A 25,666-nucleotide genomic window follows, 5' to 3' on the forward strand; every position below is an offset into this window, starting at 1 on the left:
TCTTAATTTCAACATTTGTTTGGACCGGGCAGTCTTCATGGTCTCTTAATGATAACCATCCGAACTGTGTGGTACAGACAAATCATTTCAACCCCAGTTAAAGTTCATGCTATTTGTTCATCTATCAGGGTCTAGCTCAGGACAATATGCAGAGACCTCATGTATGGTGAGATGATGCAATTATGATCTGTATTAGTTGTGTGTCTGATCCTAATAGAGCTTTTAAAGTTAAGTGTAAAAACTGGCCACTTACTAAGTCTCCTTGGAAAGATTAATATAAATCAATTATGTGCACCCACATTTCTGACTTTGGAGTGGATTTCTTTAGTAAGTTTCTCTTAGTGTTTCCCACAACACATAATAATAAATCAAAGAGATTTTTAAAAACTCAGCATAAAAACAGGGTAATCATCGAATTCCAGATGGTATAGTTGAGGGCCGTGCTCAGTCTCTTACCTCCTTCCTAGTGCACGTAAGCTATAAACATGCAGCAAGACTGGGATTTACCCTAAAATGGGTAAGTTGTGTCCAAGCGACTCTGAGGTGATGCACGGTAACAACCTCTAACCAAGATGGCTGCTCGCCTGCTGTGCGCTAGTGTTTCAAACTAACTGTGTATGAGATTGTGTGCATAAAAATTGAACTGTATGAAACACTTTTTCATAATCTATATAAAGTACCACAAATATACTATGTCACACAGCAGGGTTAATGTGTTAATGATGTGATAAGTCATCTATGGGATATCGTCACCTGAACAGTTAAACACTTGCATGACAAGAGTAAGTCATAACAATTGCATAAACAAATCTAAGACAAATTCCTATCCGAATCCAAGTATGTAAGTCTCAGTATTAGCAACCTGTTACAAATGTCAAGTAATCAACAAAACAAACAGGGCATGATAAACAATTGCACATTTTTACAATAAATTAGGCCACCATTGCGAAGAAATAAACAAATACAGATGCAATGGTATTCTATATTACTTTATAAAACCAACCATTTAATCTTATTTCCCTGATGTTTGGCTCACTGGAAATGTCCATGTGTCACACATCTTATCTGGCAGTAATATTGCAGGATTCTAGATTTAATATTTTGTGTTGTCTGACCCACGTATGCTAGACTACACTGACATTTAACCATGTAGATCACATCTGTACTATTGCTATTGGTAAAACTGTTCAGAGTGATTTTGCGATTATTGTATATACTTTCCTGAGCATCATGCACAAGGTCACATGCTTTGCATTGCTACATTTGTAGTGTCCCTTTATTGGAGGTAAATGTAAGTATGTCCACATGTCTGGTTTCTCAGTAGAAGACAGAAGAGTCTTCACTACATAGTCTCTGACGTTTCTGCCTCTCCCAAAAGCAAATAATGGTTTCTCTGTTGTTCTCATCTCACCTTGTACTAACTCCCAGTGTATGTTGATAACTCTATTTATTTTATTGCTCTGGTGTGCAGAATGTAGTAACACATACCAGTCTGCTACTGCTACCATGATCACTTTCTCTGGGTTCTTGTAGTCCTACCCTTGGACTGTACAGAGATTTTTTCTTAGACTGCCTGAGCTATCCAAGGGTGTACCCTCCATCTAACAGTTTGTCAATGAGGATATCTGATTCTTTAATCTGACACCCAATAGAGATTACAATTAGGTTCTCTCACTCTGCATGGTGTCCCCACAAGTTCTCCTGAGGAAGACTCCGATAAAAAGCAATTACTTTGACTGGGGTCAAATTTATTTTACATTGTATTTATATATTTATGCATGTGCACTCACTCTCAGCACAAGTACTTTTTCACTGCACACTAAGCACCCTATTGCTTATATAGTGAAATGATTTAATGTAAGACAATACATTTTGTGTGTGATTGAATATTTCTTATGTTGATTGATCTCATTGAGGGATGATGAGCTTGGTGCTTGTCTATCTATTTGACTGCTATACTTTTCACGCATTAAGATCTTCATTAGCACATATGAGAGCTGGTGATAGCCTTAAGATTTGTGAACCAAGGATGCGAACGGTAAAAGGCATTTTCATATGTCCTAATAAAGTCATTTGTACTGATGAGAGTGCCTTGAAATACCTGAGCCCAGGATGTGGGCTGTACAAGGAGTTCTCATATGTAGAGGTGGGCGAGTTAAATGAACAAGGAGAGCCAAGCCTGAGCTGAGCCAAGGGTCTAGCTTGGCTCTAAAAGCACTTGCATGAGCTGAGCCATGAAAATGATTGGTGTGTACATTGTACAACAAATGTCATATAAAAATAAGAGGAAGTCTGCTCTAAATTCAAAAGAAGTGCATTTCTTAAACACGCCGAAGCACTTCACCTTAGTAATTGAGAATATAACACTGCATTAAATGCGAATATTTAAAGTGATAGTTTTTATGTATTAGCTTAGAAACAGGGCACAAGTTGAGGGTACACCCTGCGAAGAAGTTGGGCCCCACTAAAATATGCTTTACTGGTCCCGGTGTAATTTGCAGACACCAGGAAACGTTCAGCAGCGCCTCCACACTGTCTGCTTTCCATTACCAGCAGCAACGTGCAGGCAGGGAAGGTTTTTTTTTCACCTCCAGCTGGGCCAAAGATAAAGGCTGAAGTTAAAGGGCCATTAGGCCTCCTCTTGTTCCAATATGATCATGTCTGGGCACGGTTTCAAATCCCACACTTAGAAGCAAATGCAGTGAGTGGAAACAAAGGAACACAGCTTGTTTTCACTTCACAGGTTCTTAAGAAAGGCATGCTTTTGATTTTGTTCAGTCCCTGAATATAAGCGATATGCATGCACTGTAAGAATGCCAGATGCGTTGGTCTGTCCCAGTATTTACACAAATAACAATTTAAATACCACTATTTCGTTTCTTTTATAGTGCTACTCATCCCAATGCAGGATGTCAGAGCGCTGTACTTAACAAACACATTATACATTGTCAATAAATCATGTAAGTGTGTAAATCAATGTACAAGATGTGTTATATAAGACAGTAAGGTTTACAAGGTGTAGCAATTACTTGCCCTTCATACCTCATTGTGCTATATTAGAAGGATTACATTTTATGAACTCCAAGTAACATAAGGATATCTGAGTTAAAGCAGTTGCCCCCTTACCTATCTTTATAATAAAACAATATGCCATATGCATGTTACATGATGTGCTTTGCAGGAGACACATTACCCTTCTATAATGATGGGATTCATATCTGGGACTGGGCAAAACACAGATCTCTCGAGCAAAAGCATTAACCCCCAGGGTTATCTTACCATTATTATTATTTCCTGAGATTTACAGGGCACACAAAGATCTCTCCAGCAGGTGTCTTAACCCCCTAAGATATTTTAAAATGCACACTTTGCAGCCAATTAAGCAGAATTGAGCTACTGCCAGGTTTCCCCTTGCTGACAATTTCTTTCTGGCAGAGTTTAAAAATATATATATATATTAGTTAAGGCCCAGATTTTGCATAAGGATTGTGCCATTTTTTGGGCACAACCCAGAAGCTTAACGTAATTTGTTAAATCTCATAATGCCTTTAAATCCACTTGTGATAGACCTCCTAAACACATGTGAGATCTTAATATCCGATGTCACTTCCTGTAATGCCACGGGTGATGTAATGCTGTGACATTATAGTGTATTAAATCAAACACAAGAGGTTTCACTACAATGCACATCCTGAGTTCATGCATTTATCTGTGCGCTCATATAGTCAAATGAAGTAATTAGCAAGTGGGAGAGCACCTTAAAATTTGGGTCAGGATGTGTGCTGCACAAACAGGAATCATTTTTGTACAAGGCATATCATCAGCTCACATATTTCAATGAATTCGCATATGTATTAATGCAGTCATCAAATTATTTTACAAAACTGAACCTTTTCGACCTCTGCTTCCATAAAGCATGAGGTTGCAGCTCCAGGGGTTGCAGCAATGTAACATAAATGCGTTTAGTGCCTCTAAAATTGACTATCACCTTTGACAATAATTTTCACGTCTGAGGAGTCAAATATCAGATATTGTTGAATCACATCAGTGGTGATAATACAACATCATTTGTGATGTGTCATTCAGGTGAACGCTTGTTGGTTTGACAGGCACATAATGGCTTCTTTTTCATTGTGCGCAGTAGACCATACAGAGTGAACTACAAAGGTCAACCTAGTCTTTAAATAGCCAGCTGCTGTTAAAGTTCTAAGAGGCCTCTCAAACGACATCAGTGACCTATACAGGCAGATATACATAAACCATATACTTGAGAACATTTTGCACAGTGCCAATCTTGAACAAATGTATTTTATGCAGCCCTAAAACATTACGATGAAGCCGTGCTACAAATGGAAACAATTTAACCTGAATTCCATAACTTGGGGGTCAAGGTATAGCAGCAAAGCGACGGGGGCAGAGCCATGGAAAGTGGAATCTGACAGTTAACCTAATGGCTGAAACATAAGTGGTAACAAGGACAAACCAGATAGAAACATCACTGCATTATATAATATCTCAAGGGGTTAATGGAAGGCACCTTCTGCAGAAAAACATTGGGCCTCGTTTATGGGGATTTGGCATAGTGCAGCGCAGCAAGTCACCTCGATTTGCTGCCCTACGTCAAAGTGAAAGGGAAGGAATGCACCACATTTATCCCCCATGGTGCATTCCTGTCTTTTCCCCCTGGGGCTGATGGCATTTTGGCAACCTAGCGCCAATGCAGGCACCCTTGCACCATAGTACAAGGGTGCCTGTGTTGTCAGCAAGAAGGGGCACCGTCCTGCACAGAAACAATCCAATGAAGTGTGTTCCTCTTTCTATCTGTGCTTCAGACATTGAAAAAGAAATAAATTAGAAAAAATAAATGTATTTCTCCTCGTTATGGTTTATATAGTCTTGTAAATCTGGGGAAGCATCAAAATCCATGGGTGATACATGGGAACATCCACAGCAAGGACCATGGAACGCCTACCTAGCACAAAGTAAGGCAATGCAGTGATTTGCACTGCCTTGCCATACTCCATATCTATGACGCTTCATAAATAGGATTTGGTGGCTTGCCCCACTAGAGTGTCACAAAATGTACGCTACAGCAGCACAAGGGGCTCATAAATATGCCCTGTTGTGTGCACAGCAATTTCCAAAGTATACCAACATTACTCTGGTGTTTAATGTACTTGCTGCAAAGATCTGATTTGTCTGGCCATTGTTGGCTCATCATACAGTAGCAGATTGTTAATGTAACTGCTGCAAAGCACAACGTTTAACATGCAGATCACAGATTTGCATCTAGCTACGTCAGTGAGTAGTTGCTTATATTACAGAAATCTTTTTGTTAATAAATGGTTAATAAATTACAATCCTTTTGATATAGCTCAGTGAGCTATGAATCATTAATTATTTAATTAATTTGTAGATTTATATAGCGTGGCTTATCAACCATGATGGTATCCAGGTGCTGTCAATGGGCACGGAAAGATTAAGTGATTTGTCCAGAATCACAGGATCTTGAGCCGATGCAGAAACGTAAACCTGGATCCCCAACTCCCGAGACCGCAGCTCTGGCCACAATACCACATCTTCTCTGTTATATTTATGTCTCTCCACACTTTCCATTGGGGCTCGCGGGGCTGCCTGGGCTCGTGAACGGGCTGTGCTCTTTGTTCTCGAGCCCAGCTTTCCGTGCTGAGGCGTTAGAGAGAGAGCACTTTCACATACTCAGATTTCTCCTTTGGTACTGGAAATGTCTGTCATGCAGCGGCATTGAGCAGTTTCACATACTTAGATTTTGCATTAGGCAAGGAGTGTCTTAAGTGTGGTAAAAAGGACATTATGCCCGAATGTGTAAGACTACTAGCAGGAAAGTTGCAGTGATAGATGTGTATGATGAAAATGATGTCTCAGGTTTGACTCGTCCTAAGGCTGATTTTGTATTAAATGGACAACTTTTGTCTTTGATGGTGGATACTGGTTCACTTTACACCATTATTCCCAAGGAGATTTATGATTCTGATGTCATCTTAAAGGGCTACCAGGGTGCCAATATTGGTGCTTTGGTTTATTTTGAGGCACGCATTACTTTTAAGAGCAGAGCTGCTGAAGTCAAGGTCTATGTAGCACCTGAGGGCCCAACTATTTTAGGGTGGCTTTACCAATATGACCTCAAAATCAGAGTAGACCCCAGGGCTGAACAACCTGTAATGTGCATAGATGATGATGCTGTTCATGATATTTTACAAATACATGGGAACGTTTTTGACACTGCTTCGGGGGAGAGCGTGGAGTTCCAACATGAGATAAAACTTAAAAAAGATGCCATGCCCATCAAACATGTTGCTAGAAGGATACCGTTAGCTGCAAGACCTCAAGTCAAAGACATAATTAAGCAAATGCTGGATGAGGACATTATAAAACCAGTGGAGCCTGCGGAGTGGTTATCTCCAGTGGTTATTAGATGGAAACAGGATGGCTCCCTTTGTTTCTGTGTGGATTTGAGGAGCCTTAACAAAGCTGTCATCATGGATAGTTTTCCACTTCCAAACATCATCGAGATTATGTTGAGTTTGGCGGGAGGCAAACTATTCTCTAAGTTGGACTTACGCAGCGCATACCATCAAATTAAACTTCACCCAAACTCCAAGAAGTACACCTCGTTCATAACAAACGATGGTACATATCAATTTAAAAGACTTCCATTTGGGCAGTGCTCTGCCGCCAGTGTTTTCCAATGAATCATGACTGAGATTCTGAAGGGCATTGATCGAATCGTTGTTTTTCAGGATGACATTTTGATTTACGGCATGGACGTCAAAGATCACAATTTACTACTGGACCAAGTTTTGTCCTTTTTGTTTTCGGCTGGTTTAACACTACGAAAAAACAAGTGTGTTTTTGCGGTTGATGAAGTTGACTACCTTGGCTATCATGTTACCAAATAGGGCATTCGTCCTAAACATGATCTGGTCAGTGCTATAGTAAATGTAAAAGTTCCTGACAATAGAGCCAAACTAAGGTCTTTCATGGGCATGGTCGAATACTATGATAAATTAAAAAAAACTTTGCACATAAAGTGGAACCTTTGAAGGAAATGTTGAGAAAGGAGAAAACGTTTTTGTGGCGTGTTGATTAGCAAAAAGCTTTTGATTTGGTGAAAGGTAATATTGGCAATGCTGTTCTTTTGACAGGTTTTCTCCCCCATTTACCTACTGTATTGACCGTGGATGCCTGTGCGGTGGGCATTGGTGCTGTGCTCACACAAAAACATGCAGGACAAGAAAAGACAATTGCCTTTGCATCTTGCTCGCTGACTGATACTGAGAGAAACTACTCGGTTATCGTGTGTGAGGCGTTGGCAGCTGCATGGGCTACCAGATACTTCAGGGTCTTTTTGTGGGGAATTACTTTCACGCTCAGGACAGATCATAAACCTTTGTTAAACGTTTTAGGCCCGAATGGCATAAAGAACTTGTTTGGCAGTCAGTCTACAAGATTTTGTATGTAAAATTGCGTATGTCTCTGGATGGCACAACAATGTTGCTGATTGCTTGTCCAGACTGCCTGATGTTAAAGCTGTTTGCGATTAACTCTTCACAGAAAGTGTTTTTGCCAGTTTGGAAGATCTCATTGAAGATCTAGGTAGGGCCATTTCCAGAGATGAGTGGTTGGAAGGCATGCGTAATGACACAATTCTAGCTGGTGTGGTCAGGATGGCCAGAGAAGGTGTATCCAGAGAGAGCACGGTGATACTTGGTCTTAGACCCTTCGTACAATTGCAATACCAAATCTCCACACTGGGGAGTCATGTTGTGTTGAGGGGTGAGAAGTACATTCCTCCTGAGTCATTGAGGACTCGGGTGATTGCTTTGGCCCACGAGGGTCATGTAGGTCAAACTTTGACTGCCAGACAGCTCAAAGATAGATTTTGTTGGCCAGGAATGGATGGTCAAGTGAAGGGGTGGATAGAGAAGTGTGAGCCGTGTAGGGAGTCTGAGAAGCGGCTGCGTGTGTGGTTAGACAAACCTATATCACCTCAACATATTGTGGGTGAGGAGGGCATTTTGCAAAAGGTTTGTATGGACTTCATTGGTCCTTTTAATGAACTACATGACTGAGAGAGATTTGCATTGGTCCTTGTGGATTCTGCCTCTAGGTGGGTGGAGGTTGCTTTTATGAGGAACATTAATACAGAATTAACCATCAAAGTCCTCAGTGAGGTATTTCGTAGGGAAGGTGTACCAGCGTTCCTTCTTTCAGATAATGGCACGCAACTCACATCAAAGGAAATGGAGCATTACTTTGAGCGTATTGGTTTAAAACATTTATGTATGTCTTTGTACAATCCCCAGGGGAATGGGTTATGCGAGAGAGTGAACAGACTGGTTAAAAGCACCATGCAGTTGGCTTTGACGGCAAATTCTTCAGTACAACATGAAATAAAAGAAAAGCTGTGAGCCTACCGCACCATGGTGTATCAAGAGATGACAAAATCTCGTTTTGAACTGATGAGGGGTAGACTAGCTGGTACAAAAATGGTCCCTACTTGGTTACTTAAGCATCACTTAGATATTTCTCCTACTGGGTGTCATGTAGACATCGTCAAGAGTAACAGACATGTGTGTCCTGGTAACCTGGTAAAGGTCAAACCTGGTGGTGTATACCAAGGGTTTAACAAATTTAGAGGGCCCTTCCGTGTGGAGTCTGTTGGTGAAAATTTTGTCAAGCTACAGAATGGTCAAACTTGGAACCTCAGAAGGGTAGCATTATACCAGAAGCAATGTAAACCTTCATCTCAGGTAGTACATTCCCCAGTGGATGTCCTTCCTCAAAGTGGTGATGACAGGTCCTTTTGAAAACACAGGTTACCTGCGTATTTGAAAGATTTTGTGTGACTATTTTCTGTTTTATGCTCTAATGTAGGTAGGGAGTGTGGTCATGTTGTTCTTTGCCTTAATTTGAATATATATTATCGTTAGCTTAATTTTAAATATGTATTTTCTTTATTCTTCTGTTCAGTGTTTTTACTTATACCACTGTTATGTCATTTTACCACCTTTTCCTTCCATTGTTGTTGGAAGGGGGATGTGTTATATTTATGTCTCTCCACACTTTCCATTGGGGCTCATGGGGCTGCCTGGGCTCGTGGACGGGCTGTGCTCTTTGTTCTCAAGACCAGCGTTCTGTGCTGAGCGGTTAGAGAGAGATGGTTTTCCCCGGCTGCGATGGTCAGGTTTTCTCCTGCTCGTATCAACATTAAAGATACTACTCATTACAGAAGCCTCCGCATTTTTCTATTACTTCATTCTCCCTCATCATTAAGAAGCTGCAATCAAGCTGCAAGCCTTAGGTTTAGAAATGTAAGGCATTATTTATAATTTGGTGGATGTCTTACCACCAAAAGACGGACATTCCGCTCACTTTATTACAAGTGCCATAGTGTAAGAAATTGTTATGCTGGTTGAGGAGGTGTGAGCTCTTCTCAAGCAACACCCACAATTCTTGTCAGGGTGAACCACAAAAAGTCACTAAATTAACCTGTGCTTGAGCATCTGGTAGCCTTGCACAAACTTAATATAGGGCCTGATTTAGAGCTTGGTAGATTGGATACTCTGTCACATATGTGACAAATTTCCCGTCTGCTGTATTACAAGCTCATTATATCCTATGGCCCTTGTAATATGGTGGACAGGAAATCCGTCACGATTGTGATGAAGTATCCCATCTGCTAAGATCTTAATCAGGCAATTAGAGTCAATATGTAAAACATATATGCAGCACAAAAACAGTAAAAGAGTGAAAACACAATACAAGAGATATCCCACTCCAGTTAAAAAAATATAGTAAAATGTTATAAATTATTATTTGCCTTTAGAGTCACTCAGGTAGCCTGGGTGAAGGATACAGGTCTAGTTTTCCTTCTCAGACCACAGGACAGGCCTCAGGTATCAGGGTAGTCCTCTTGTAGTAGGGCAGTCCTCCTTCTGTAGTATCACAAGATCCAAAGTATACTGAAAGGTGGGTCCGAGGGTCTCCTTTTTGAACCTGGTACCCACTTTGACGTGGACTAAATGTCTGGAGTTTCCCTCTATAAACATGTCTGGAATTTCCTGCCTCCCTGTTCCCAGTCTGTCTTGAGGCACAACTGGCTAGTGTGGAGTCCTTTGTGCATGTGCTAAGAAAGTGCCTTTGAAGTGCAAGTGTGACAGGTGACAGCTCCGCCCCTCTCATCAAGTGAGCATGGCCCATACTGTAAACACCCGTACCCTCTATTGTGTAACTGTCTGGGACACAAAGGCCAACTGCCAACTACACCTAGTCATGTGATCGAGAAAACAGTCTGCAGGCATCAAATGGTTAGGACTAGAAAATGCTAACTGTCTAAAAGGGACATTTTCAGGATTGTGACTTTAAATCCGACTTTACCATTTATGTGGGTTTTAAATTTGAATTCCTCAGACACCAAACATGTCATTCCTACCTGCTCCCAAACAAAAGTTATCACTTAACAAATCTAATAAGGTAGCCCAATGTTACCCTGTGGAAGAGGTCGGCCCTGCAATAGTGAAAAACACATTTGGGTGTTTTTCACTGCCAGGACACGTAAAACCTAAAGGTAGAAGTCCATCTTTTTACAATAAAACACACCCTGCCCTATGGGCTGTCAGGGCCTACCCCAGGGATGACCTATATGCATTAAAAAAGAAGGTTTAGGTTTGGCAAAAGTTTTATTTTGCCAGTTTGAAATTGCAGTATAATACTGCACAAACAGACTGCAATGGCAGGCCAGACTGGTTTTAAAGGCCACTTAAATTCCTCTTTCACTACTGCAAGGCCTACCTCTCTAATAGGATAACATTGGCTTTCCTTATTATATTTAATAAATGATACAATTGCGAGCAGTTAGCCAGTTCAAGTTTGGTGTCTAAAGAATTTTAACTTTGACATTTTTATTTAAAAAAAACTTTATTGAGGCTTTGTGGTACGTTGCGGCAAGCGCTGGTTGCATATATTTCAGGTACAGTACACTGCAGAGTACTACCCAACTATCTAAACAACAATACGGCCTGTGAACATACAGACTAACCAAAGATTTGGCACAGACTACACAGTGTTCCCCCGTGCAAGAGGTAACTGTTATGCATGCGTATGCAGCCAGGATGACCCACCTTGTGAGTGTGTGTCATAGCACCAATGATGTTGCCTGATTATGGAGAGTTCTGAGATGACAGGGGGGCAGATCTATCCCACGGTATATCACCCATCGAGACCACACCTTCCTGTGTTTTTGCGGGCAGCCTTGTGCCCAATACACAACCACTTCAGCTGCCATGCAATCCTCCATGGCACTCTTCCACCTAATTATTGTTGGTGGCGAGGACATCCCCTTCCAAGACTGGGCAATGTCCCGCTTAGCCAATGTGAGGCCCAGAAATAATAAGTGTTGCTTATAATGATTCCCATAACCCCTTCTGTGCTGTGTAGAAGGAATAACTTGGGTTCAAGTGCCAGCTTCCAGGACAGGACTCGCTCTAGACGGAAGGAGACCCTACACCAGGACGGCTGCAGCTCCTTGCAGCTCCAGACTGTGTGAAAGAAGGTCTCCTCTGCATCACCGCATCTCAAACAGGTGGGAAACGTAATGACACCCATCCGCCATAGGCGGGAGCATGTATAATACCCCCTGTGGAGGTATTTAAAATGAATAAGGTGGTATTGCATGGCAATGGTGGCCCCCTGGGGACTAGTTAAGGCCTCGGTCCAGTCGTCATCGGTGAAGTCTGGAATATCCACTGCTCATGCAGCTCGTGTGGCATGTAGTGTAGTTTGGTTGTGGGTGATCAAAGTCTGATAAATTTGACAGATTTTGTGGGCACCCAAGTGCCCCATTAGTAAGCGTCCCTCAAGAGGGTGGCATTCTGGCAAGCTTTCCAGCAGGTGGATCAAGGGGGTCAAAGTATGTCTTAGCTGGAGATATCTATAGCATTGTGTATGGTGGAGATTATATTCTGTTTGCAACTGTCGGAAGGATTTGAGTGTCGACCCATGCATTATGTCACCTAAAGTTAAGATGCCAATGAGATCCCATGCCCGGAAACCTGGGAGCGCAGTCACTGGACGTAGATACCTTCCATGCCACTGAGGGGTTTTCTGAGTCAGGCGCCCCTCCCAACCCGTCCTTTTCACTGTGTGGCACCAAAATTGTATGACAATGCAATATGCTGCGGGTAGATACTCAAGGCTGGAGCAGCTATAAAGAAGCCCCAAGAGGGAGGTATTACCCATTGCAAGTCTGTCTACAGCATACGCTGGGTCTGAATGCGAGCTGTACCACCACTCATTTATATTCAGCAGGTGAGATGCAGCGTAATACGCAAATTATCAGCTGCCTCTATCAATATGTTGACTGAGTAAAGGTTCATGATGCAAAGAGTATGCCCCCCCTCCATAGGAAGCCATTCAGGAGTGTGTTTATTTGGGTAAACAAAGTATTCGTGGGTCAGAAAATCCAGGGTCCTTCAGGAAGAAAAAAACATCATCCACGTATAATGCGATCCTGTCAGACCTGTCTACTGACCAGTCAAAGCCCCTTATCACAGGGTTGCGGCTCACCCACACCGCCAGGGGCTCAATTGCCAGAGCAAATAGTGGAGAAAGTAGACACCCCTGCCTTGTACCCCGACAGATGGGGAAGTGTGTCGAGCGCTTTGCCACTACTGAAGCCTAGAGTCCTGTGTACAGTAATTGTATATAGGACTAAAAGCGTGGGCCAAAGTTAAGAGCACGGAGGAGCTGGTATAAGTAGGTCCAACTTAAGGAGTCGAACACCTTGTCTATGTTGGCTAACATGGGGGCCGCGGGGCAACCCAATTCTGGGGCTTTCGCAATTGCGTTGTGGACTTACTGGATATTGTGCTGGGTGGAGCGGTGTGGCATAAAGCCGGCCTGGACGGGGTGAACCAGCTCCTGAATACAGGCATGAAGGCTGTTGGCAAGGACCTTGCCCAGCACTTTAGATTCAAAATTTAAGAGGGAAACTGGGTGATAGGATGTTGGCTCTTCCGGCGGACTCCCTGAGTTAAGGAACACCAGAATACCAGCGAGACACCAATCGGGGGTAGAATATGCTGCTCTAAAGCTTTGTTGAGTGCTGCTAGGAGATGTGGCCCTATCTAGGGCATGTGGGAGCATAGGAATGCGCTGGGATATCCATTAGGACCAGGTGCGCGGCAGGGGTGTAAGTTCGACAGGGCTGTTTCAAGCTTTGCCACAGTTATGGGAGCATCCAGCTGCTCACGTGTACTGTCCGATATCTTTTGAGGTGGTATATCTTTTAGGACTTCACCTATTAGCTCATTCTATATAAGATCTTGCTGAGCGTATAGGAATGTATAGTAGGAAGCAAATGCTTGGGCCACGATGTTTTGGGTAGTGCATAAGACTCCCTCTACATTTTGCAGCACCGGCACTGGGGCGGGGACAGATTAGCTTGACAATTGTGGTGTAGCATCTTGCTCGACTTGTCCCCCCATTAATAAATTCTGTGTTGGCTTGCAAGCCATATATTCCTAGCCTCAGTAGTAAGGTGTTGGCATAGCTGCGCTGGACTTGTAGAAGGCGGCGTTGTGATGCCGCACCTTTAGCTTCCCTTACCTCAACTTCTAGCTACCGCTGGCGATTTTCAAGGGCCACTACCTGGGCTAGGTGGCTGTGTTCTCCCCTGCACGATAGCTGATATCCACACCACGGATCATGGGCTTTGGGGCTTCCCACAATATTATACTGAAGGGAGCAGTTTCAACATTGGATATCAAATAATCTGAATCGAATGGCAGTTTGATAAGCTGAGTCGCGCAAGTTCCACTGTGACATTCACCATCTGAAGGGAGGTTTGTTCGGCCCAATGTTTAGTTTGAGAGTGACCAGGAAATGGCCTGAGAGACCTATGGGGAGAACAGAGAGGAGAAAGCCCTATGAAAGCAGTTGCGTGGGAGAAAGAAATAGTTGAGTCTGGATAGAGACCCATGTACTGCGGAGAAGAATGTGAAGCAGAGTTCGGCTGGGTGGTATGCGTGCCATGCATCCGTCCACCCCAGGGTTGCCACCAGGTGGTGCAGTTTTGATTCTCCTCTTTAGGGACTGTGTCTTGTATCCCGCCAGCGATCCATGGGCTCCATGATATCATTCCATTTGCCGCCAATCACCATCAGACCGTCTGGAAGTACCCCCTAAAGTCATCTAATTCTATCTACATAGGTCTGACCCAGTTGGGGGGGATCATAGAAGCTGCCTATTGTCAATGTTTCCCCATGCAGTGTGCCCGTTACTATGATGTGGCACCCACCGGGGTCTGACCAGCATTTGGACACCATGTACTGTATCCTACAGTGTATGAGAATGGCTGTGCCACGTTACCCCCAAGCAAACTCAGCGTGGTATACTCTGTCGTAGCGGAAACGGGCCCTGCATGGGGCTTTATTCCCAGCAGGCGGGTTCTCTGTACAAGGAGGACGTCAGCCTTGAGGCGTTTGGCCTGCCCAAGAACTGCACCCCTTTTTATTTTATCAAGGGCCCCCCAGACATTCCAGGTCATGATGGTGAGCCCTCCTAGTAGGGGATTAGTATTGTTTGCAGCCATCTATTGCTTAGGGAGGACCTTGGCGGTTGCACGCAGTAGGAAATGCAATGAAGTCGCTGTGTCTGTGCATTAGTGTGCCAAATACCCCATACCTCCCAATACTTCTATAAACAGAGAGTATTTGTCACGGTCTTAGAGTACCCAAGGCCCCAACGGGGGACCTCAAGGCGCCTCCTCCAATAGTACCCTAACTTCCCAAAGTACTTAATCATAATTTTTCTGGTTGTGCGATGGCCACTGGGCCTGGACGCCCAAGCCAGCCTTGCATCACAGACGGACCATATTCCTTTCCAAGGATGAGTGTTTCGTGCAAATTGAAGGATAGTGTCCCAGTCCATATAATTCAACAATTTAGCTATAAAGGGTCTGGGGCGCTCTCCCGGGGGGGCTTCCTTGTCAGTGCTCGGTGGGCTCTTTCCACCACGAAACAAGGGGATATTGAGTCCTCCGGCAGGAGGGATCTCAGCCATTGTGTGTCTCATCCCCATGGGAAGCCAATATGCGTAGGTTGTTTCGCCTGGAGCGCCCTTCCGCGTCCTCAACCTGGGAGGCTAATTCCTGTGTAACCACCGTGAGTGTGTTCACTTTTTGTTGTAGTCTTGCTACTGTTTCTTTGACCGAAGACACGCGGGCTTCCACCTCTGTAATACAGTCGACAGCCTTCCTGAGGTCCTGTCGTAGGAAGGAGACCTCCGATCCCACTGAGCTAATCTTTGCATCCAGTGTATCATGGACCTGCGTGATTGCAGCCAGTAGGTCGACATTGTCAGTGATGAAGTTTTGTCATGATCCCTGACGTTTTACACTGGCACTGACCTGTATGTGTTCTACAGAACTTGCTGCAGCCTCCAGGAGCTGCACTGTCATGCCTTGGCTCTTGTTTTCATTTTTGCCAAAGCTTTATTGTTTTATGTTGCCTTATGGTTATTTTATTTTGACCTACAATGTGCACAAAATTGCATTTGAAAGGGAATGCGTGTATTTCCTTTTATTTTGTAGCAGGCATTCTTTTGAATGTGATCGCGTTGTGCAGATATTTGGGACACAGAGGTTGCCATACGTCATGCAGCCTCTATAAAAGACAGCCGCACCCATCTGCTCCCTGCGGATTATTCCTTTGGCTTCAACGTGCGGCAGGAGAGTCTCCATCGGGCAGAAGAATCATTTTTCCGGTTTCTTGGCATATTGTAGCTGGACCTGTTATCCATTCCCACCAAGCATCACAGTCCAGAAAGATTTTCTCAGGGACTTAAGCATTCAGGCAGGGGCGTAGGAGACACTAAAATTCTGGGGGGGACAGGGACAACCTTGTGCACTTTCCAGTGACCCTATACAAATCACGGCCCGTTAAACAAATACAATTGCATACTTTCGAAGTGAAATATTGAGAAAAGCAGGCATGTAGTCACAGTTTGCATGTATGCTTTATTGTTATTTACATTCATATAGTAATAAGACCAAATGTTTTAAAAAAAACATATATATGAATCTTGCATCTTAATGCACAAAGCAAACAAAGGCCGCTGACTTAGGGTGGGGGCGTCGTGTTTGCAAGTGCATTATGGTTTGAAAAGTACCTGCTGCTGTTTTCCTGGTCTCCAGCAATTTTCAGGCAACAATAAAAATGTGAAGATAACTTTGGTGATTAATGTTCTTTTTTTGAGAGAGACCGAAGGCTTGTCTAGTGAAAGTTTTAATTCAAAAGGTCAGTGAGTTACTGCTTTTGTCTGAGATATTCTTTTGGTATTTGAAGTTTATAAGTTAAAATCCTAACATTGAACAGTGAGCTATTAACCGTCATCAAAGAGCTGCATAAAAACTTCAATGTATAGATTAGAACGTTATGATTTTTCCCCAGTCTTTCCCTATCCTAATGTTGGAAAATGGGTTCATTAGGATAGAAATCAATTCTGATTATTGAAGAGAACCCCCCAACTATGGTGTTATGTTTTACATTCTGAGTTTGTGTTCCTCTAGTGTTGCAAAGCCGCCCTAGGCACTCCCCAACTTTTTGCTGACTGGTACTGGTGGCACCTGACTGACCCTGGCCTCTGCCTAAACAGCCAGTGCTATTCGGAAAGAGGCACTTAAAAATACAGTGAAAACACCTACATACACTAGGGTGCACTATGGGTTAGGGTACCCCTATGATTGGCATGACCTCTCCTATAAGGCCCTAGTACATAATAGGGCAGGGGGATTAGAACTACTTTTAAGTCCCTAGAATATAATAAGGCATGGCAGTTTAGAGGCCAGCAGCCCTTTCTGCGCTTGCATGTGTGCACTGCTGAAGCCTGAGGTCAGTTTAAAAGTAGCCCTGTGTTATAGGGCTGCTTTTAAAATGCAAATTGTGCCCAAACTCGACTTTTGGGTTTGGGGAACTTACAAATTGATCAACTACAATGTTGGGGCAAAATTAAGTGGAAAAATGTTTTCCACTTAACTATGGCTGTATCATATTTGCCACATAATACATCATCTGCTGCATAATCTAACGATTCCCTCCAAAACAATTTTGTAGCTCAAACAGATCCCAAATTACTAAAAGAAATGTGACTTGTGTTGCTGTGAAGTTTAGGGCCCTTTGCAAAGGTTAGTAAAGAAAACAATTCCTAAGAAAACAATTGGTCCCAGACACTCCTAATGACACTCAAATTAATACCTGTAGGAGAGTGTAGTATGCAATCAATTCATACAACCGAAAATGTATAATGTAAAGGCACATTCAACAGGGAAATCTCATAGATAAGAGGCCAACCAAAGTCAATTAAATTGCAAACATCAATTTATTTCCCGCTGAATCATATTCATAAAATGCAAACTTAGGCGCTGACTACGATGGCAGGCGGACTTCAGTACCACCGCCATCGAATCGGGGAATGGGACCGCTGGCCTTCAAGGTGGAGGCCCTACGATAGGCATTACAATGCGACTGCCACTACGGTGTTCGCAGTGCCTATCTTTTACATTGCAGCAGGTGCTGCTGGCTGCATCATCCGCCGCAAAGTTAAAAAAAAAGGAACATGTTAAATATATCGGTGCCTGCCACATGGTGCAGTGATATGTTGTGGGGCATCGTAGATGCCCCCCAGGACCCATGTCTGGGGGCCAGGGGTAAAGGGGCCTGCTACGGGCCCCCAATGTCCCTTTCGCCAGCATTTCCATGGCAGGTGAACCGCCATTGATAAGCTGGCGGGTAAGGGACATCGTAATCCCTGCTGCGGTGCATGGTAGGCACCACCAGCATTGTAGGAACCACAAGCCCCTCCACCACACCGGCGGGCTCAAGAAGCCCGTCGGCTGCATGGTGGTTGGTCTTTCCGACCGCCAGGTAACCACCCGCCATTGTAATATGGCGGGCTGTGATACAGTCACCAATGGCGGTGGGACCGCCACCGACGGGGTGACGTGGCGGTCCCACTGCCATTATAATCACCCCCTAAGTTTGGTGTGCATGCAAATCCTACATTGCCAACCCCAGGCAAGTTGCACTGCTAGTGCTGGAAAAAGGCCAATGGAGGTACCAATGGGTGAGGTAGACTGGCCTCAAGGGTCTTGTGACCTCAGTGACAGATTCACTGTCGATCTAGGATGTGCTTCTTCATATGCCTGCCCGTAAGACTGGAAGTGAACTGCAGTATGGATTGTGGTGGACAGGTCTACCTGCGGGTGCTAAGACACCTCGGCTTCTAAGGTCTATCGGGCCTTCTAAGGTGTAGCATCGGAATAAGCTCTGTCAGGAGTGTGGTATGGTGAACTGGTCATGAAGGTCTGAACATGGTTCTCCAGTTCCAAATTCAGCAGCTCTGGCCAGAGTGCCACATTCTCTCCCACACTGAACACCATACTGCCCCACTGAGAGAAACTCGCACTGCCTTCAGCACAACTCAATTGTGCTGCGACTAAATTCAAATTATGCACTAGACAACAGTAAAATGCTGCTTGAAAAGAATGAATAACACCCTGGAAAAAGCAAACACTCATAGGGAATGCAAGAATAAGCAAAGCATGTGAACTGTAATCAGAAAAAAACATGGTTACCTTAACAGTTTTAAACTCATTATTCAGAAATCAGTAAGTGATTTTGCCTGAAAAGTTCAAGACATGGCTACAGGACCAGGAAGGGACCCCTTTCAATGTTCATTGCTTATATCTTTTCAAAATGTATGCAGTTTGGTTTAAAAAAGACCACATCCCCAAACACAGAGGATTATAAGCTAAAATAATTAAAAAGTTAAAAACGATCATATTAAACGTTTCCACTCTACCCATCAACCAGGTATTGCAGTCACTTTAGGAATGGCGCACTTACCCACCCTGGGAAAACAATGTTCAAAGAAAGAAGATAAAAAGAAAGTAACGCTTTCACTGGCAAACTCTGTAAAGTGGCGCTAATGTGTGTGGGTGTAAATAACAGTCTGGCCTGTCTGCTGTCCACTCTGTATTGCTTTATTTAAGTATTTAACTATTTTTTCTCTCCATTCCGAGGTTTTTCTTTTCAATAGAAAACGGTCAGAAAATGAGGACATTTACAGCCAAAGTGTTCAGCCTTTTTTGGATCAATTTCACAGGGGAACAAATAAAGAAAAGGAGAGGCAAGAGAGAGTACCTTAAGAGCTGCCTCTTGAAATCAGCACGTAAGCAGGAGCGAGACAGAGACAGAAAGAGATGGAGGAATAAAGAGAGGAGGGCAGCCGCCAGAGGCAGATCAGGAGTAGTGGACACGGTCCTTGCCATGAAGGAAAAGAGACAGCGTTTATTTTTTCTCCGTTCTCTGTCCTTCCCAGAACGGCTGAGCCTTCCTGCAGCATAACAAAAGGCAGAGGGCAGGTGGCCTCTGACTCCAGGCAGGTCAAGTGCAGGGCCATTAGGTAGCGCTTTCGCGTGCTAATGGCCCTGCGATAACAAAAGGGAGAGGGGAAATTCCTTTGTCCCCTCGTCCCCCCCACCCTTGTCCCCCGTGTCCCCCCCACTCCAAAATCTGGGGGGATATATCCCCCGCGTCCCCCACACTTCCTACGCCCATGCATTCAGGTAGGAGACGGCGGTTCTTTCCATTTGTAGTTTACTCCGTGAATATTTAGGATCGCGTATGTGAGTCAGTATTTAATGCGCAATTGAGGACCCAACGTGTGGAATTCCTGAGGCATCAAATTAAGACACTTTTAAAGAACAGAACAAACTTGGCACATTTCCCATAAAGGAAATTTTGGGAATTGCAAAAGCCTAAATAGCGGTCGGTAACGGTATAATTACCGAAAATCGGCCGTTACCGCCCGGTATTGGGCTACCTACATGAGGCCCCAAGTCACTTATTCCAGTGGTAAGCGCTTTAAAAGATTTCCTTTGTAGCACTCTCCACAGTGTTTTTTTTAATACCTCTGACTCCTAGTTCATGAACGAATATAAACATATGGTGCCGATCACGATCCGGTAAAAAATGTCCCCGTACGACTCGTATCGGGTCTTTTTACCGTACGAATCGTACAAGTGCCGTACGAACTGGCAATCACGATTCGCATGGTAAAAAGTCCATACGAACCGCACTGGGAATCATTCCCCACACGTCCTCGGGTCGGAAAATGTGTCCGACACGTCCTCGGACGATTTACCGTACAAACGTAAAAATCCAAGTCCGACCGAGGAATCACGATCCATCCCGTGCGTCCGAGCCTACAACCGCATGGAAAAAACACCGTCCGCACCGAACACCTATAGCAACCATGGAGACATGTGCCCGCATACGCGCCCAACACTCCCCCCAGCCCCCGTACGTCCGACACGTACCCCCCGTATATGTATACCCCCACCCGTCTAGGTACACCCCAGTACGTTCCAGTCGTACCCCCACCCCAGTACGTGTCGTACCACCGTCCATGTACACCCCAGTACGTTCCAGTCGTACCCCCACCCCAGTACGTGTCGTACCACCGTCAATGTACACCCCCCCTGTACGTGTCGTACCACCGTCAATGTACACCCCCCCACCCCTGTACGTGTCGTACCACCGTCAATGTACACCCCCCACCCCTGTACGTGTCGTACCACCGTCTATGTACACCCCAGTACGTTCAAGCCCCACCCCCACCCCAGTACGTGTCATACCCCCCGTGTACCTACACCCCAGTACGTTCCAGTCGTACCCCCACCCCAGTACGTGTCGTACCACCGTCAATGTACACCCCCCCGTACGTGTCGTACCACCGTCAATGTACACCCCCCCACCCCTGTATGTGTCGTACCACCGTCAATGTACACCCCCCCACCCCTGTACGTGTCGTACCACCGTCTATGTACACCCCAGTACGTTCGAGCCCCACCCCCACCCCAGTACGTGTCATACCCCCCGTGTACCTACACCCCAGTACGTTCCAGTCGTACCCCCACCCCAGTACGTGTCGTACCACCGTCAATGTACACCCCCCCACCCCTGTACGTGTCGTACCACCGTCAATGTACACCCCCCCACCCCTGTACGTGTCGTACCACCGTCTATGTACACCCCAGTACGTTCGAGCCCCACCCCCACCCCAGTACGTGTCATACCCCCCGTGTACCTACACCCCAGTACGTTCCAGTCCTACCCCCACCCCAGTACGTGTCGTACCAACGTCAATGTACACCCCCCCACCCCTGTACGTGTCGTACCACCGTCAATGTACACCCCCCCACCCCTGTACGTGTCGTACCACCGTCTATGTACACCCCAGTACGTTCGAGCCCCACCCCCACCCCAGTACGTGTCATACCCCCCGTGTACCTACACCCCAGTACGTTCCAGTCCTACCCCCACCCCAGTACGTGTCGTACCAACGTCAATGTACACCCCCCCACCCCTGTACGTGTCGTACCACCGTCTATGTACACCCCAGTACGTTCGAGCTCCACCCCCACCCCAGTACGTGTCATACCCCCCGTGTACCTACACCCCAGTACGTTCCAGTCCTACCCCCACCCCAGTACGTGTCGTACCACCGTGAACCTACACCCCAGTAGTTCCTGGCGCACCCCCAACACAACCTCCTAAGTACGGAGCGCACCCCATGCCCCAACATCACAACCGCATGTACGAGTCGTACAAAGCCACACACAAGGACATAATCGTACAACCAAATGGCCCATGTACACACCGTACACACGCTCAAAACGCACGTACACAACCAGGACAAAATAAAACAACACAAGAATACACCATTCGAAAGGCACACAGCCACTAAACATGGCCAACAACCACTAAAATAACACAATCACTGACCTGCAACTGCCAAAAACAAACAGAGGCCCAATACACCACCACTCCTTATAACACACCCACCCAAAATTCAAAAACTGCCACACCCACCCATGGACCAATAAAAAGGGCCCACACACACAAACCATGAGCCTTTGCAACAGACTCACTGCTGCCAGACACCACAGAACCAGACTTCAAGCTACACCACACCTTACACTTGCACACCTTCACACGACCACCCTCACAAACACCCTCTCATCACATTCACACACACACACAACCATCCACACCCCCCCCCCAACATCCACACACCCCACACACCCACACCATCCCCACCCACACCCCTCACCATGCCCACTACCAAGAATCCAAAGTTCAGTCACCGAGAGTTGGAGGTCCTTGTTGATCAAATCCTCAGAGTCGAGCCACAGATCTTTGGAACATTGGTCAGAAGCACCAGCCAGGCAGCCAAAACAGCCATGTGGCAGACCATCGTCGATGCTGTGAATGCTGTTGCGGACACCAGGAGGACCAAGCAGGATTGCCAGAACAGGTGGTACGATCTGCGGAGGAGGGTCAGAGCCAAGAGGCAGGAGGAACACGACCAGGCCAACGCCACCGGAGGAGGGCCCTCCCGCAGAGCCGTAGAGTACCATCCCTGGGAGGAGAGGGTGATGGCCATACTGCCGGTGGAGGCAGTTGAAGGAGTAGAAGGACTCCGAGACCCGGGTGAGTACACAAACAACGCACCTCACATGGGGGGAACTGCAACCACAACCAAAATTACTAACAGGCACGCAACCACCACAAGCCATCGCATGACTCAACCACACTCCATGAGCAGGCACATGCCACTGCTGCCACCATGCCCCATGCACCCAGCTGGACAATGGCAAGTCACAGGCCACAGAAGACAACAACACATGACACCGTAACCCGGATGGCGGGAGGCTGGGCACCAAAAATCACATAGTGCGACTCCAAAGCAGACAACAATGCCCTCTGCCCATATGGCCTAGGTCACAGCCAGACAAACACTGTGTCCCAACACAGGAATGACTTGCCAGCAAATGGCGGACGCCTTGCATCAACACATGGGGGTGAAGGCACTGTTTTGCACATGACAGCAGCTAATGAACAGCCAACATTGTGAAAGAGTGGCAGCACACACCACCACAGCAGCAGCGCACAGACACACAGCAGACAAAATGGGTGCCTGGAGATCAGAAACAAACTCACATCAACAGGCCAAGGGCCACTCAAAGATCTGCTAACAGTGTGTGCCCAGGAAGCTGGGCCAAGGTGACAGAGGGTGACACACGGAGGGAGGGAGAGGGGGACACAGAGGGAGGGAGAGGGGGACTGAGAGGGAGGGAGACACAGGAAGACGGACAGAGGGAGGAGGCTGACACACAGAGGGAGGGAGAGGGGGACAGAGAGGGAGGGAGAGGGGGACAGAGAGGGAGGGAGACACAGGAAGACGGACAGAGGGAGGAGGCTGACACACAGAGGGAGGGAGAGGGGGACAGAGAGGGAGGGAGAGGGGGACAGAGAGGAAGGGAGAGGGGGACAGAGAGGGAGGGAGACACAGGAAGACGGACAGAGGGAGGAGGCTGACACACAGAGGGAGGGAGAGGGGGACAGAGAGGGAGGGAGAGGGGGACAGAGAGGGAGGGAGAGGGGGACAGAGAAGGAGGGAGACACAGGGATAGCAAATCAGTCCTTTGGTGTGCGGGAATGTCTGCTCGTCAGCAGGTGGACTGCGTGCATGTAGACAAGGGTGGCCAGTGCCAGAACCCCCCCTCTTCATCATGGCAAAACGCAGGGCCATGTCACAACCTGTACACGAGCACAAGGACAGCCACCTGCATCATATAAGTGTGTGGATCCACTCCATGTGCACATGTACAGTGCTACAAGGAAGGCGCAAATGCATGGCTCGCCACACCTGCACACTCCACTGCTGACTGCAGTCACACTTGACGCAGCAAGTAAGACTGTGCCACACATAGTTAAAGGGGCCAAATTGGTGCCCAAGGGACACACCCATGCACAAGTGCACTGTGAGTGGAATGCAAGACAGATCCTAATTCCAAGAGGAAATGTGCCAACTTTGAAACGGATGAAACATGGACGTTGCATGGACCAAAATTAACATTTTCTCTCTCACACACAGGTCAACGTCGTGCTGCACCCCCCAACACTGGGGGGGAACACTCACAGGACCCGGATCTGCAGGAGACCGATCCCACCGGCAGCGACCACTCTCACCACTCTGCGGACGACCCCGACCGACCTGGCCCCTCTGGTGTCCAACCACCTGCAGCACCTGCGTCAGGTACAACCGTGCCAACCACCACCCCCACTCCTGCCACATCCCAGGAGACACCCAGGATCCCTGCCCCAACACCACAATGCAGCCAGGCTCGCCAGGAGGGACACGGTGTCCCGGGCACCCAGGAGGAGGCAGGCGACAACGCCAATGCCACCCCTCAGGGGTCCCGGAGACCCGATGTGCCCACAAGTGCAGGCCAGACGCAAGTGGGCAGGGGTGGTGGGAGTGGAGGACGGCGGAGGCGCGAGCCTGACCAGTTGGCTGGGGATCCGGTATTTTCCCATGTCCGTAACATCCTGGACTCATACCGGCAGGACACCACGGGCATGGCCCAGGTCGTGTCCGTCCTCGAGGGGATCAAGGTCCAGCAGGCCCAGCAACATGCGGAGCTAATAGCCTGTCTACAGGTACACCAACGGAGGATGGAGGACAGACAGGCTGAGCAAGTGACGGCGTTCCAGGGGATTCACGCTACACTCCGTCGGATGGCCGACACCATGGCCGACCCTCCCTGTGCCAGAAGGCGGAGAACATCACCACCCACAGGGAGGGATCAGGAGGAGGAGGAGGAAACATCCGATGGAGCATCCCAGACGTCGTCACGGCCTGCTGCTGAGGTTCCCCGCAGGAAGCCGGGTCGTCCACGGAAAGGACCGTGAGGGTGGCTGCTACATCACCATCTCCCAGGACACCTGGCCTGGCACCTGGCCCACTGGAGCAACAGCATCACAGCATCAAGAGACATTCTCTGCCACATGGCCCTGCTGGTCACTGGCTGACCAATGTTGACAAAGACTGTGGCATGGACTCTGAGGATTTCCAATGGCAAGGACACCAACTCCCCTACTGAACTTTGGATTCCCTAATCCCGGAAAGCCCCTCACTTTGTCCCCCCACCCCAATAATAAATCACACTATTAAGAGTAGATGCCTGCTGGTAGCATTATTACCTAACATGTGTCTTGTACAGTCTAAACATGCCTGAGTCATCTGTTCACTTCAACCATCCACACCCTGGGGCCTGAGTCTGGCACAGGACACATGGGTCACAGTTTATTAGGCAAGACAGACATGGAGCACCATACACACCCGTGATGGGCAGAACCAGCTGAGGGGGTGGCCGAACAACCGTGCTGACAGACACGTTGAGTACAGCAACAGTCATGCGCAGAGGTCAGGGATCCTGGCCAGTGTCCTGGGGGGCACCCAGGTATGTGTAGACAGGTGGCAGAACCATGTCCTGCAAGCTTGAGTCCGGTGGATGCAGAGAATGGGGTCATGGACAACGTTGGATGCATGGGGATGGCACATGTCACAATACCCACACAGTCATGGACATCATGCCCAATACACAGTCTCAGCACACACACACAGCTTGCATCTTGCCACTCGACACATTGACACATAGCCACAATCAGGGAATACCATGCCAGACATGCAGGATGCACCGTGCCAACACACCAGC

The sequence above is a fragment of the Triturus cristatus genome, chromosome 1_2 (assembly GCF_964204655.1).
Source record: "Triturus cristatus chromosome 1_2, aTriCri1.1, whole genome shotgun sequence".
Taxonomy (NCBI): domain Eukaryota; kingdom Metazoa; phylum Chordata; class Amphibia; order Caudata; family Salamandridae; genus Triturus; species Triturus cristatus.